Source organism: Artemia sp. Qi Xiang Cuo, chromosome 6, assembly GCF_049724085.1.
Source record: "Artemia sp. Qi Xiang Cuo chromosome 6, ASM4972408v1, whole genome shotgun sequence".
Lineage (NCBI taxonomy): Eukaryota > Metazoa > Arthropoda > Branchiopoda > Anostraca > Artemiidae > Artemia > Artemia sp. Qi Xiang Cuo.
The window spans coordinates 22,526,153-22,539,909 of record NC_142799.1 but is presented as its reverse complement, the minus strand read 5'-3'; the positions used below and the strand labels follow the sequence as shown (position 1 = coordinate 22,539,909).

Here is a 13,757-nt window from a genome sequence, read left to right as displayed (position 1 = left end):
ACTTACAAAAACTAAGATATAAACTCCCAGCATTCAGTTCTGTTGAACAATGCCAAAGCGTTGGACAGATATTTTTAACAATATCGACAGTTTTGAACTTGGCTATCAAACACCAAAATATTTAATGCCTTTAGACTTAGTGTTTATAAAAAGTAACACATTATCAAAGTAAAACCTTAAAACTAAGATTAAGAAAATCAGATATAAATTTTTAAGTCAATTTTTAATTTAATTTGAATACCAAAAACCAATATATTTGACACCTTTATACTTGATAACTGTAAAAAATTAAATCTTTTTCAAAGTGACAACTAGATAAATAAAATCACTCCTGAAAAAAAAAGATAATAAAAAAACGAAAAATTGTACGTTCAGAGGGAAAATAGAAATTCCCAGCATTCCGTTCAGGGGAATTCCACCGACATTTCTGATTATAGTGGCTTCATATATCAACTCATGGGTACTCTTGCAATGCAAGCAAAAGTTGATGGCATATTTTTACCGAAATTGCCCCTTATTAAGTTGTCGTCCTTGTGTTTTTTGTAATTATACGAACTTTCTTGTGTACTTATAACTGCACTAATTACTAATATTTAGGATCACCATGAAAGCTGATTCTTTGATTTAATGCTATCAATAGGGAGGCTCTTACACATTCGTTATTGAGAATGATTGTTATTTACCTACCATTCATTACTATGAAGAATTTGATTTCTTTTTCTTGTGTGTGTGTTACTCCAACCAAATCATATAGAAAAATGTTTGTGGAAAACTGGAAAGGGGTCACTCAGTCACAAATTAGAACCTAAGTTTTCCTTATTAAGGGTCAAAATCTATTGGCAGGCAACAAACAATGGGGCAATACACATTTTTTCCATGGTTTTCCCCTATTCTGCTCTTTTTCCGTTGGTTTCCTTATAATTACTTTATGGTCCCAAATTCCCGGGGGGGGGGGCGTGACCCCCTGCCCCCCTGCCGGCCCCCATGTACTAGAAACAAAACTGAAAGTTCTAATAAAATTGAGAACAGCAAGTGAAATACCATGATTAACACGTGATATGCGGGCACGTGATCAAATGACACGTTAGATAAACAGATTGGATCTGCCGATCTAATACAATATATTTTGGTAGTTGGGTTTGCCCCAAAGGTTTAATATTAGTGTCCTAACCTAATGCCTTGTTATTCCTAGGCCAGCAACTGCACTAATTACTAATAAACAAATACATATTTATGAACACCATAAAAAGCTGATTCTTTGATCGAATGTTATCAATAGATAGGCTCTTATACTTATTGACAAGGATCGCTATTTACTTACCATTCATTACTATGAAAAATTTGAATTTTTTGTTGCTCCAACCAAATCACGTAGAAAAATGTTTTGAAAAACTCGAAAGGGGTCACTCAGTAACAATTTAGAACTTTAATTGGCCCTCTTCTATTAACAGGACTCTTTTATATAGTGCTAGTTTGGTTAATGCTAGTGAAATAAAATTAAATAGGATGACTATATAATAGTTTAGAAAGAAATTTGGGTTATATATTTGCACATTAGGGGTGGGAGGGGGGCAAAGCATAGCATATATTAAATACGTGACCTAACCTAGTTACCTCCCCCCCCCCATAAAAAAACAACAAAAAACAACACTTTAAATATTTTAAGTAGAAGTGACCCTATAACTCCGAACGGGACTCCAAATATGGGCATAGAGTCATTAGGGAGAGCACGTGGTTAATTGGGTGAATGACCTCTTTTTCCAAGGTCGATTTATTTGTTGTTGTTGTTGTAAGTGCACGCTCTCAGCGAATGTCAAGGTCGATTTATTTGATGTTGTTGTTTTTGGCACGCTCGAGGTGAATGTCATGGTGTCCAGAAATAGTATTTGTTATTGTTGTTCAAGCGAAATGTTATGAGTTTCCCGGAATTTGGAACACCTGTGCTGTCGACCTCAATTCACCTATCGTGAATCAATAATTCCCCTTAGAAACAACAAATTAATTCCCCTTTCTTGACAGATCAATCAACCAATGACATCATCTGTCAGACTTTAAAAATTATCGCATAGAAATGATTCTCCAGGAATAGATCCAAGTCATTAATGTCTTTGCCCCGGAAACAACTCTTTTGGTCAAACTCCAAAGGATATTAATAGCCAAAGGCCATGGAAACAATTCTCCAAGAAATATCTTAGCGATGAATTGTTTTAGCGCGGGAATCAGGTTTCTTATTAATTTGAAATGCATTAGCGCAGAGATGCCAAAAACAAAGGGAACACGCTGAATTACGTTTAGGGATTATTTGGGCGAAACTGTTTTAGACAGGTTATGGAACTATTTCGGCGAAACAGTTAGAGACATTTTAAAAGATGATTTTTGAAGAGATTTTAGAAGAGAATTTAATGGTGAAACTCTGTGGTCGTTATAATACACAAGTTTCATTTGAACAGTGTTGTGAGGTCCTCTAACCCAACCCCAAAGGGTTCCAATCCTCCTACCCCAACCCCGAAGGAAGCCCCCCGGTCCGCAAAGGCCCCCCAAGCTCACCAAGGGCCACCGGCGCCCCCAAAGGCCCCCCCAGACCCCCAAAGGCCATCCCCGGGCCCCCCAAAGGCCCATCGAGCTCCCAAAGGACCAACGGGGTCCCAAAGGCCCTCCACCGGGCCCCAAATGTCCCTCAGGCCCCCAACTGCCCCCCGGACCCCCAAAGACCCTCCCTGTGCCCCAAAGGTCCTCCCTGTGCCCCCAAAGGCCCTCCCCCGGCCCCCAAAGGTCCCCCAGCCCCGCGAAGCGCCGCCGGGCTGCACGGCGGGCCCGGACCGCGCCGCCGGATGTGCCGCAGGGCTGCGCCGCGGGTCAGGAAAGTGCCACGGGGGGTGCGCCACAGGGAGGCACCGCAGGAAAGCGCCGTAGGATCCGCCGCAGGGATGCGCCGTAAAAAAAAAGTACACTAAAACTTAAAAATTTTGAAAGGTTATCCCCCCAACGCCCTCCTCAGACCCCCAAAGGCCCGCCCCGGGTCCTCAAAGGTCCCCCGGGCTCCCAAAGGGCCAACCGGCCCCCAAGGGTCCCCCGGGCCCCCAAAGGTCCCCCGGGCCCCCAAAGGTCCTCCCCCGGTCCCCAAAGGTCCACTGGGCTCCCAAATGCCCTCCCCCGGTCCCCAAAGGTCCCCCTGGCTCCCAAAAGACCACTCAATCCTCAAGGGCCCCCGGATCCCCAAACGCCCTCCCTGGGCCCCAAAGGTCCTCCCCTCGGTCCCCATACATGCACACAAAAACTTACACACACACATAAACTTACACACACACACACAAAAACTTACACACACACACGAAAACTTACACACACACACGAAGACTTACACACACACACCAAAACTAACAAACACACACACAAAAAAACTTACACACACACACACACACACAAAAACTTACACATGCACACGAAAAATAACATTCACACAAAAACTTAAATGCACACAAAAAATTAAACACAAAAACACACAAAAATAAAAAAAACAAAAAAAAATGAAAAAACAAAAACACACGAAAACACAAAAACACACACAAAAACTCACACACACACACACACACAAACACACAAACAAACAAAACAACACAAAAAAAACACACACACACACTAAAAAAAAAAAACAAACACAAACACACAAACAAAAAACTTACACAAACACACACGAAAACCTACACACACACGCCAAAACTTACACACACAAAAACTTAGACAAACACATTAAAACAAACAAAAACTTATATTAACAAAACAAAAAATCTCAAAATCCAACAAAAACTTACACACACACACACACACAAACTGAAAACAACACAAGCAAAAATATAACCCCCCAGAACATGAATTGACACACAAAAACTTACACACACACACACAAAAACTTACAAAATCTCTATATAAATAAAAAGAAAAAAAAATAAAACCATATCAAAAAAACTTTAAAACACAAAAAAAATTAAAAAAAAAAACAAAAAATTACACACACACACAAAAACTTACACACACACACACATGAACACAAAACAACATACACCCAAAATAAAAAAAAAGCGAACACACATAAAAAAAACAAAAAACCCACTAAACAAAAAAAAAACAAACACAAAAACAAATCCAAACCAAAAAATACATTCACACAAAAACTAACATGCACACAAAAACTAAAACACAAACACACACAAAAAAATAACACACACACAAACACACGAAATCTCACACGACAAAACTAACACACACACAAAAACTTACACACACACACACACACACACAAAAACTTACACATGAACACAAAAAAAACTCACACACACACGCCCAAAACTTACAAACACACACGCACTCAAAAAACTTACACACACACACACGAAAACTTACACACACACGCCAAAACTAACACACACACGCAAAACATACACACACACAAACTTACACACACACACACAAAAAAACTTACACAAGCACATGAAAACTTATATGCACAAAAAAACTTACATTCACAAAAAAACTTACATGCACACAAAAACTTACACACACAAACACACGAAAACTCAAACACACACGCCAAAACTGACACACACACAAAAACTTACACACAAACACACACAAAAACATACAAATGAACACAAAAAAAAAACAAACACACACCAACAAAAACTTACAAACACAAACACTCAAATAAATTACACACACACACACGAAAACTTACACACACACGCCAAAACTTACACACACAAAAACTGACACACACACACACGAAAAATTACACACACACGCCAAAACTTACACACACACACACACACACTCAATAACTAACACACACACGCCAAAACTTACACACACACACACACAAAACTTAACAACACACACACACGAAAACTCTAAAAAAAATGCCTAATAATACACACACACAAAAAATTACACACACACACACACACAAAAACTTCAACATGAACACAAAAAAAACTCTATAAAAAACACAAAAAAACATACAACAAAAAGACAACAAAAAAACAACACATAAACACACAAACACGAAAACATACACACACACGCCAAAACTTACACACACACAAAATGATACACACTAAAAAAATACACACACACACAAAAACTTACACACACAAACACACAAAAACTTACACACAAAAAAACTTACACACACACAAACACAAAAACTTACAAACACAAACAAAAAAATTACATCAATACACAAAAGATTAGACACACAAAAACTTACACACACACACACAAAAACTTAGACACACACGCAAAAACTAACATGCACACAAAAACTTACAAGCACACAAAAACTTACACACACACAAAAACTTACACACACACACAAAAAATAACACACACACACACACAAACAAACAAACACACACACACATGAAAACTTACACACACACCCCAAAACTTACACACACACCAAAACTTACACACACACACAAAAACTTACACACACACACACACAAAAAATTACACATTCACAACAAATATTAAATTCACAAAAAAACTTAAATTAACACATAAAATTACACACACACACACACACAAAACTAACACACACACACACACAAAAACTTACACACACACACCAAAACTCACACACACACTAAAACTTACACACACACACACACACACACAAAACTTACAAATGAACACAAAAAAACTCACACACACACGCACAAAAACTTGCACACACACACACACACACACAAACTTACACACACACACACTAAAACTCACACACACACCCCAAAACTTACACACAAAAAAACTTACACACACACACACACACACACACAAAACTTACAAATTCACACGAAAACTTACATTCACACAAAAACTTACAGGCACACGAAAACTTACATACACACGAAAACTTACACACAAACACACACAAAACTTACGCACACACAAAAACACACAAAAACACACACAAAAACTTACACACACACACACACAAACACACACACACACAAAACTTACACACACACACACACACAAAACTCACACACACACACACGAAAACTTACACACACACGCCAAAACTTACACACACAAAAACTTACAAATGCACACGAAAACTTACAAACACACACACTAAAACTCACACACAAACCACAAAGCTTACACACACACACACACACGCCAAAACTTACACACACACGCCAAAACTTACACACACACACAAAACTTACACACACACACACACACAAAAACTTACACATACACACGAAAACTAACATGCACACAAAAAAAACTTACATGCACACAAAAAATAACAAACACACACACACACACACAACTTACACACACCAACACACGAACACACCCACACACACAAAAAAAAATACACACAAACAAAAAATTAAACACACACACACACACACACAAAAACTTACACATGAACACAAAAAACTCACACACACACACACAAACTTGCACACACACACACACACACAAAACTTACACACACACACACGAAAACTTACACACACACGCCAAAACTTACACACACAAACACACTTACACACACACAAAAACTTACACATGCACACGATAACTTACATGCACACAAAAACTTACATTCACACAAAAACTTACACACACACACACACACACACAAAACTTACACACACTCACACACGAAAACTCACACACACACACCAAAACTTACACACACACAAAAACTTAAACACACAAAACCCCACTTTACATGTAACGCACAAAAAACTATAACACCAACTCACAAAATAATACACACACACACACTATATTCACTTATACTCACACACACACGAAAACTTACAACCAAACGCACACTAATACACACACAAAAACTATAAAAAGCAAAAGCCCACATACACACACACACACGCCCGAATAAAACTAAACTAACAAACTTACAAAAAACAAAAAAATAAATAAATCACAAACACACACACACACACAAAAACTAAAACATTCACTCTAAAAATAACATTCACACAAAAAATTACATGCACAAACAAAAATAAAAAAAAACACTAACACACAAACTTACACACACACACACACACACACTAAAACATACACACACACGCAAAAACTTACACACACACAAAAACTAAAACACACACATAAACACATAAACAAAAACTTACACATGAACACAAAAAAACTCACACACACACGCACAAAAACTTACAGACACACACACACACAAAACTTACACACACACACATGAAAACTAACACACACACGACAAAACATAAACACACAAAAACTAACACACACACACACAAACACACAAAAACTAAAACACACACACACACAAACTTACACACACACACACACAAAAACAAACAAACACAAACACAAAAACACAAAAAACTTATATCCACACGCAAAAGCTTACACAAACAAAAACTTACACACACACACACAAAATCTTACACAAACACTCAAAAAATTACATGCACAAAAAAACTACCAAGCACACAAAAACTTACACACACACACAAACTTGCACTCACACACACAAACTAACACAAACGCACACAAAAAACTTACACAGACACACACACACGAAAACTTACGCAAAAACGCCAAAAAATACACACACACACAAAAACTTAAACCAAACAAAAAACACACACAAAAACTTAAACGAGTACACGGACTAATACATTAGAAAACAATATTATTCAAACCTAAACGAACACTTACACACACACACGACACCTATTTCAACTACCCAAGCATAGTAACACACCCAAATTCACACACACACACAAAAACTTACACCCACACGCAAAAGATTACACCTACACACACACACAAAAACTTACACAAACAAAAAATAACAAACACACACACACACAAAAACTTACACACACACACAAAAACTTACACACACACACAAAAACATACACACACACACTAAAACATACGCACACACAAACACTTACACACACGCACAAAAACTTACACACACACACAAAAACTTACACACACACACACACACGAAAACTTACTAAAACACACGATAACTTACACACACACACGCAAAAACTTACACACACACAAAAACTTACACACACACACATAAAACAAAAACTTACACATGCACATAAAAACTATATATGGTGATCCATTCAAACTGAACTATTCACGTAAAGAAGTTTCTATTGGTATCCTTATTTTATACATATCTAGTAGGAGAAAAAAAAAATTACAGAAACAAATTTATTGTATAATTACAATATAAAACTCATTATGAATATCAAAAATGGGATTAGTCCACCAGCCTGAATGGTGGAAATCCACTAGCTCAATATTGGGGTCTCAAGTCTCACCAGCCTGAATGGTGGAAATTCACTAGCTCAGAATTAGGGTCTTAGTCCACCAGTCTGAATGGTGGAAATTCACTAGCTCAGAATTGGGGTCTTAGTCCACCAGCCTGAAGGGTTGAAATTCACATTAGACGAGGTTACGTGCGCACACGCACACAGAGAGAGACGACTAACACACAGGGACAACAAACACAAAGAGACGACACCTAAACTTTTCCGGTGAGTATGGTTAGGTTAGGTTAGGCTAGATTAAGTTAGGTTTGGTTAAGTTAGGTTAGGTTAGCCCACGTACGCTTCACTTAGGTTAGCTTAGGTTAGGTGAGAGACAGGCAAAAAGTTAGGTGTATGATTAGGTTAGGTTAGGTTAGATTAAGTTAGGTTAGGTTATCTTATCAGGTTTGGCTAGGTTAGCCTACGTACGCGCGCGTACGTAGGCTAACCTAGCCTAACCTAACTTAACCTAAACTAACTTAATCTAAGCTAACCTAACCTAATCAAACACCTAACTTTTTTCCTGTCTCACGCCTAACTAAAGCTAACCTAAGTTAAGCGTAAGTGGGCTAACCTAATCTAACTTAATCTAACCTAACCTAACCATACTCGCCGGAAAAGTTTAGGTACCGTCTCTTTGTGTGTGTGTTAGTCTTCTCTCTCTGTGTGCGTGTGTGCACGTAACCTCGACTAATTTGAATTTCAACCATTCACACTGGTGGACTAAGACCCCAATTCTGAGCTAGTGAATTTCCACCATTCAGGCTGGTGGACTAAGACCCTAATTCTGAGCTAGTGAATTTCCACCATTCAGGCTGGTGGACTGAGACCCCAATATTGAGCTAGTGGATTTCCACCATTCAGGCTGGCGGACTATTCCCATTTTTGATATGCATAATTAGTTTTATATTGTAATCATACAATAAATTTGTTTCTGCTATTTTTATTTTCTCCTACTAGATATGTATAGAATAAGGATACCAATAGAGACTTCTGTACATGAATAGTTCAGTTTGAATGGATCACCATATATACTTTTTGTGTGCATGTGTAAGTTTTGTGTGTGTGTGTTTGTAAGTTTTTTGTGTGTGTGTAAGTTTTGGCGTTTGTGTGTGTAAGTTTTCGTGTGTGTTCGTTAATATTCGTGTGTGTGTGTGTATGTAATTTGTTGTGTGTGTGTGTATGTTTTCGTAAGTGCGTGTTTTTTTTTGTGTGTGCGTCTGTTTTAGTGTGTGTGTGTAAGTTTTTGTGTGTGTGTGTGTAGTTTTTGCGTGTGGGTGTAAGTTTTGTGTGTGTGTGTGTGTGTGTAAGTTTTTGTGTGTGTTAATTTTTGTGTGTGTGTGTGTGTTTTGCGTGTGGGTGTAAGTTTTGTGTGTGTGTGTGTGTGTGTGTGTATGTGTGTTTGTGTCTAATGTATTGTGTGTGTTAGTTTTTTAGTTTTTGTGTAAGTTGTCGTGTGTGTGTGTATTTTTTTGTGTGTGTTTGTAGATTGTCATTTGCTTGTTTTTTTTTTTTCGTGTGCGTGTGGGTGTGTGTAATTTTTTTTGGGTTTGTTTATTTTTTTTAAAGTGTTTTTTATTGCTCGTATGTGTGTGTTTGTTTTTTTGTGTGTGTTTGTAAGTTTTTGTGAGTGTGTCTATGTTTTTTTGTGTGTGTTTGTTTTTGTGTGCTTGTAAGTTTTTGTGTGAATGTTATTTTTTTCGTTTGGATTTTATATTTTTTGTGCGTGTGTAAGTTTTTTTGTCTGTTATCTTTTTATTGTGTTTATTAGTTTTTTGTGTGTTTGTGTGTGTTTGTGTTTGTTTGTTTGTGTGTTTGTTATTTTTTGTGTTTGTTTGTTTTGTGTGTGTGTGTGTAATTGTGTGTGTGTGTGTGTGTGTGTGTGTGTAATTTTTTGTGTGTGTAAGTTTTGGCGTGTTTGTTTGAGTTTTCGTGTGTGTGTGTGTATGTTTTGTGTGTGTGTGTGTGTAAGTTTTTGCTAGTGTGTGTGTGAGTTTTTTTTGTGTTCATTTGTGTTTTTTTGTGTATGTGTGTGTGTGTGTGTAAGTTTTTTTGTGTGTGTATTTTTTGTATTTTTTTTGTGAGTTATCGTTTGTGGGTGTGTAAGTTTAGTTTGTGTGTGTGTGTGTGTGTGTTAGTTTTTGTGTGCTTGTAATTTTTTGTGTGCATGTTTGTTATCATGTGGTTTTGTATGTTTTTGTGTGTGTGTGTGTGTGTATGATTATGTGTGTGTGTGTGTGTGTGTATGTTTTTTAGTGTTTTTTTATGTTACATTGTGTGTGTTTTTCATTTTTAGTGTGAATTTTTTATATTTTGTGTTTGTTATTTTTGGGGTGTGTGTTTAAGTGTTGATATGTGTTTGTGTAAGTTTTGTGTGTGTGTTTGTTTTTAATTGTGTTTTAGTTTTTTTTTTTGTTTTTTTGTGTTCTTGTTTTTGTTTTTGTGTGTGTGTGTGTGTGTGTATTTTTTTGTGTGTGTGTATGTGTTGGCGTGTGTATGTGAGTTTTCGTGTGTTTGTGTGCGTATTTTTTGTGTGTGTGTGTGTGTGTAAGTTTTTGTGTGCATGTAAGTTTTTTTGTGCATGTAAGTTTTCGTGTGCATGTAAGTTTTAGTGTTCATGTGTAAGTTTTTGTGTGTGTGTTATTGTTTGTGTTTTTAAGTTTTGTCGTGTTTTTTTATTTTTTGGTGTGTGTATGTTTATTTTTTGAGAGTGTGTGTGTGTGTAAGTTTTGTGCGTGTGTGTGTGAGTTTTTTTTGTGTTCATGTGTAAGTTTGTGTGTGTGTGTGTAAGTTTGTGTGTGTGTGTGTTAGTTTTGGCGTGTGTGTGTGAGTTTTCGTGTGTGTGTGTGTGTAAGTTTTGTGTGTGTGTGTGTGTGTGTAAGTTTTTGTGTGCATGTTAGTTTTTGTGTGCATGTAAGTTTTCGTATATATGTGTAAGTTTTTGTGTGTGTGTGTGTGTAAGTTTTTGTGTGTGTGTGTTAGTTTTGGCGCGTGTTTGTAAGTTTTTGTGTGTGTGTGTGTGTGTGATAGTTTTGGTGTGTGTGTGTAAGTTTTCGTGTGTGTGTGTGTGTAAGTTTTCTTGTGAATTTTTAAGTTTTTTTTTGTGTAAGTTTTTGCGTGTGTGTGTAAGTTTTTGTGCGTGTGTGTGTTAGTTTTTGTGTGTGTGTGTGTGTCATGTGTATGTTTTTGTGTGTGTGTGTGTGTGTGTGTGTGTGTGTAAGTTTTTGTGTGTGTGTAAGTTTCTGCGTGTGTGTGTAAGTTTTCGTGTGTTTGTGTGTGTAAGTTTTTGTGTGAATGTAAGTTTTTGTGTGAATGTAAGTTTTTGTGTGCATGTAAGTTTTAGTGTGCATGTGTAAGTTTGTGTGTGTGTGTGTGTGTGTGTGTAAGTTTTTGTGTGTGTGTGTGTAAGTGTGTGTGTGTGTGTGTGTGTGTGTGCAAGTTTTGTGTGCGTGTGTGTGTGAGTGTTTTTTTGTGTTCATGTGTAAGTTTTTATGTGTGTGTGTGTTTTTGTTTGTGTGTATGTTTTTGTGTGTTTGTTTTAGTTTTTTCTTTTGTGTTTAAGTTTTCTGGTGTGTGCGTATGAGTGTAAGTTTTGTGTGTGTGTGTGTGTGTGTGTAATTTCTTGTGTTATATTTATATTGGGTGTTAATGTATTTTATCTTTCTACTTTGTTTGTTTTTGTGTGTGTGTGTGTGTGTAAGTTTTTGTGTGTGTGTTTTTCATTTTTGTTGTGTTTGTGTATTTTTCGGTTCGTGTGTGTTAGTGTTCATGTGTGTGCGTGTGTGTGTGTAAGCTTTTGTGTGTGTGTGTAAGTTTTTGTGTGTTCTGTTTTGTTTGTGTATGAGTATTTTTGTAATTGCTTGTTTTTTTGTTTTTTAATTCTCGTTTTTGCGGACTGTTGTATGTTTTTGTGTGTGTGTGTGTATGTGTTTGTGTGTCTAATCTTTTATGGGTTGATGTCAGTTTTTTGTGTGTGTGTGTAAGTGTTTGTGTTTGTGCGTGTGTGTGTGTTTGTGTGTGTAAGTTTTTTGTGTGTGTGTGTGTATGTTTGTGTGTGTGTGTGTGTGTGTGTGTATTATATATTTTTAGAATTAGATTGATATATTTATAATTATATCGTGTTATATATATTATTTTTTGTGTGTGTGTGTGTGTTTGTGTTTGTTTTTGTGAGTTTGTGTGTGAGTTTTTTTGTGTTCATGTTTATGTTTTTGTGTTTGTGTGTGTGTGTTATTTTTTGTGTGTGTGTTAGTTTTGGAGTGTGTGTGTGTGTGTACGTTTTGTGTGTGTGTGTGTGTGTTTGTTGTTGCGTGTGTGTGTTTGTTTTGGCGTGTGTGTGTGTGTGTGTAAGTTTTGGAGTTTGTGTGTCAGTCTTCGTGTGTGTTTGTGTTAGTTTTCGTGTGCTTGTGTTATTTTGTGTGTGTGTAAGTTTTGGCGTGTTTGTGTAAGTTTTGGTGGGTGTCTGTGTATGTGTTGTGAGTGTGTGTGTGTGTAATTTGGTTTTCGTGTGTGTGTGAGTTTTTTTGTGTGTTCATGTTTTTGTTTTTGTGTGTGTGTGTGTGTGTGTAAGTTTTTGTGTTTGTGTTATTTTTGTCGTGTGTGTGTGAGTTTTAGTGTGTGTGTGTGTGTAAGTTTTTGTGTGCGTGTAAGTTTTGTGTGCATGTAAGTTTTTGTGTTCATGTCAGTTTTCGTGTGCTTGTGTTATATTTTGTGTGTGTGTGTGTGTGTGTGTGTGTATTTTTTTGTGTGTGTATGATAGTTCTTGTGGTTTTATTTTATAGTGTTTTTGTGTGTAAGTTTTTTTATTTTTTTTTATTGTGTTTTCGTTGTTTGTTGTGTTCTGGGTTTTGGCATTTTCTTTAGTTTGTGTGTGTGTGTGTGTGTGTGTGTATGTTTTTGTGTGTGTGTAATTTTTTACGTGTTGTTTTGTGTTTTCGTGTGTGTTTGTGTGTAAGTTTTTTTTGTGTGTATGTGTGTGTTAGTTTTTGTGTGAATGTAATTTTTTGTGTGCATGTAAGTTTTAGTGTTAATGTGTAAGTTTTTTTTGTGTGTGTGTGTGTGTGTATGTGTGTGTGTGTGTGTTGTGTGTGTGTGAGTTTTGGGGTGTGTGTGTAAGTGTTTGTGTGTGTGTGTGTAATTTTTTGTGTGTGTGTGTAATTGTGTGTGCGTGTATGTATTTGTTTGTGTGTTTTTATGTTTTTATGTTCTTGTATTTTTTTTTTTTCATGTTAGTTTTTTAGTTTTTGTGTTTGTTTTTGTGTGTGTGTGTGTAATGTTTTGTGTTTCTATTGTTTTTTTTTTGTATGTTTGTTTTTTTTGTGTGTGTGTATGTTTTTGTGTGTTTGTTTGTGTCTATTTTTGTTTGTGTGTAAGTTTTTTGTTTGTGTGTGTGTATTTTTG

The 13,757-nt window shown here is 36.6% G+C and overlaps 1 protein-coding gene across 1 annotated transcript in view; it reads left to right on the top strand.

The window, feature by feature from the left end:
- The window catches only part of Nagk (N-acetylglucosamine kinase), a 90,825-nt gene that overhangs the window by 3,993 nt on the left and 73,075 nt on the right, over positions 1-13,757 (top strand). The gene's annotated exons all lie outside the window — the stretch shown is intronic.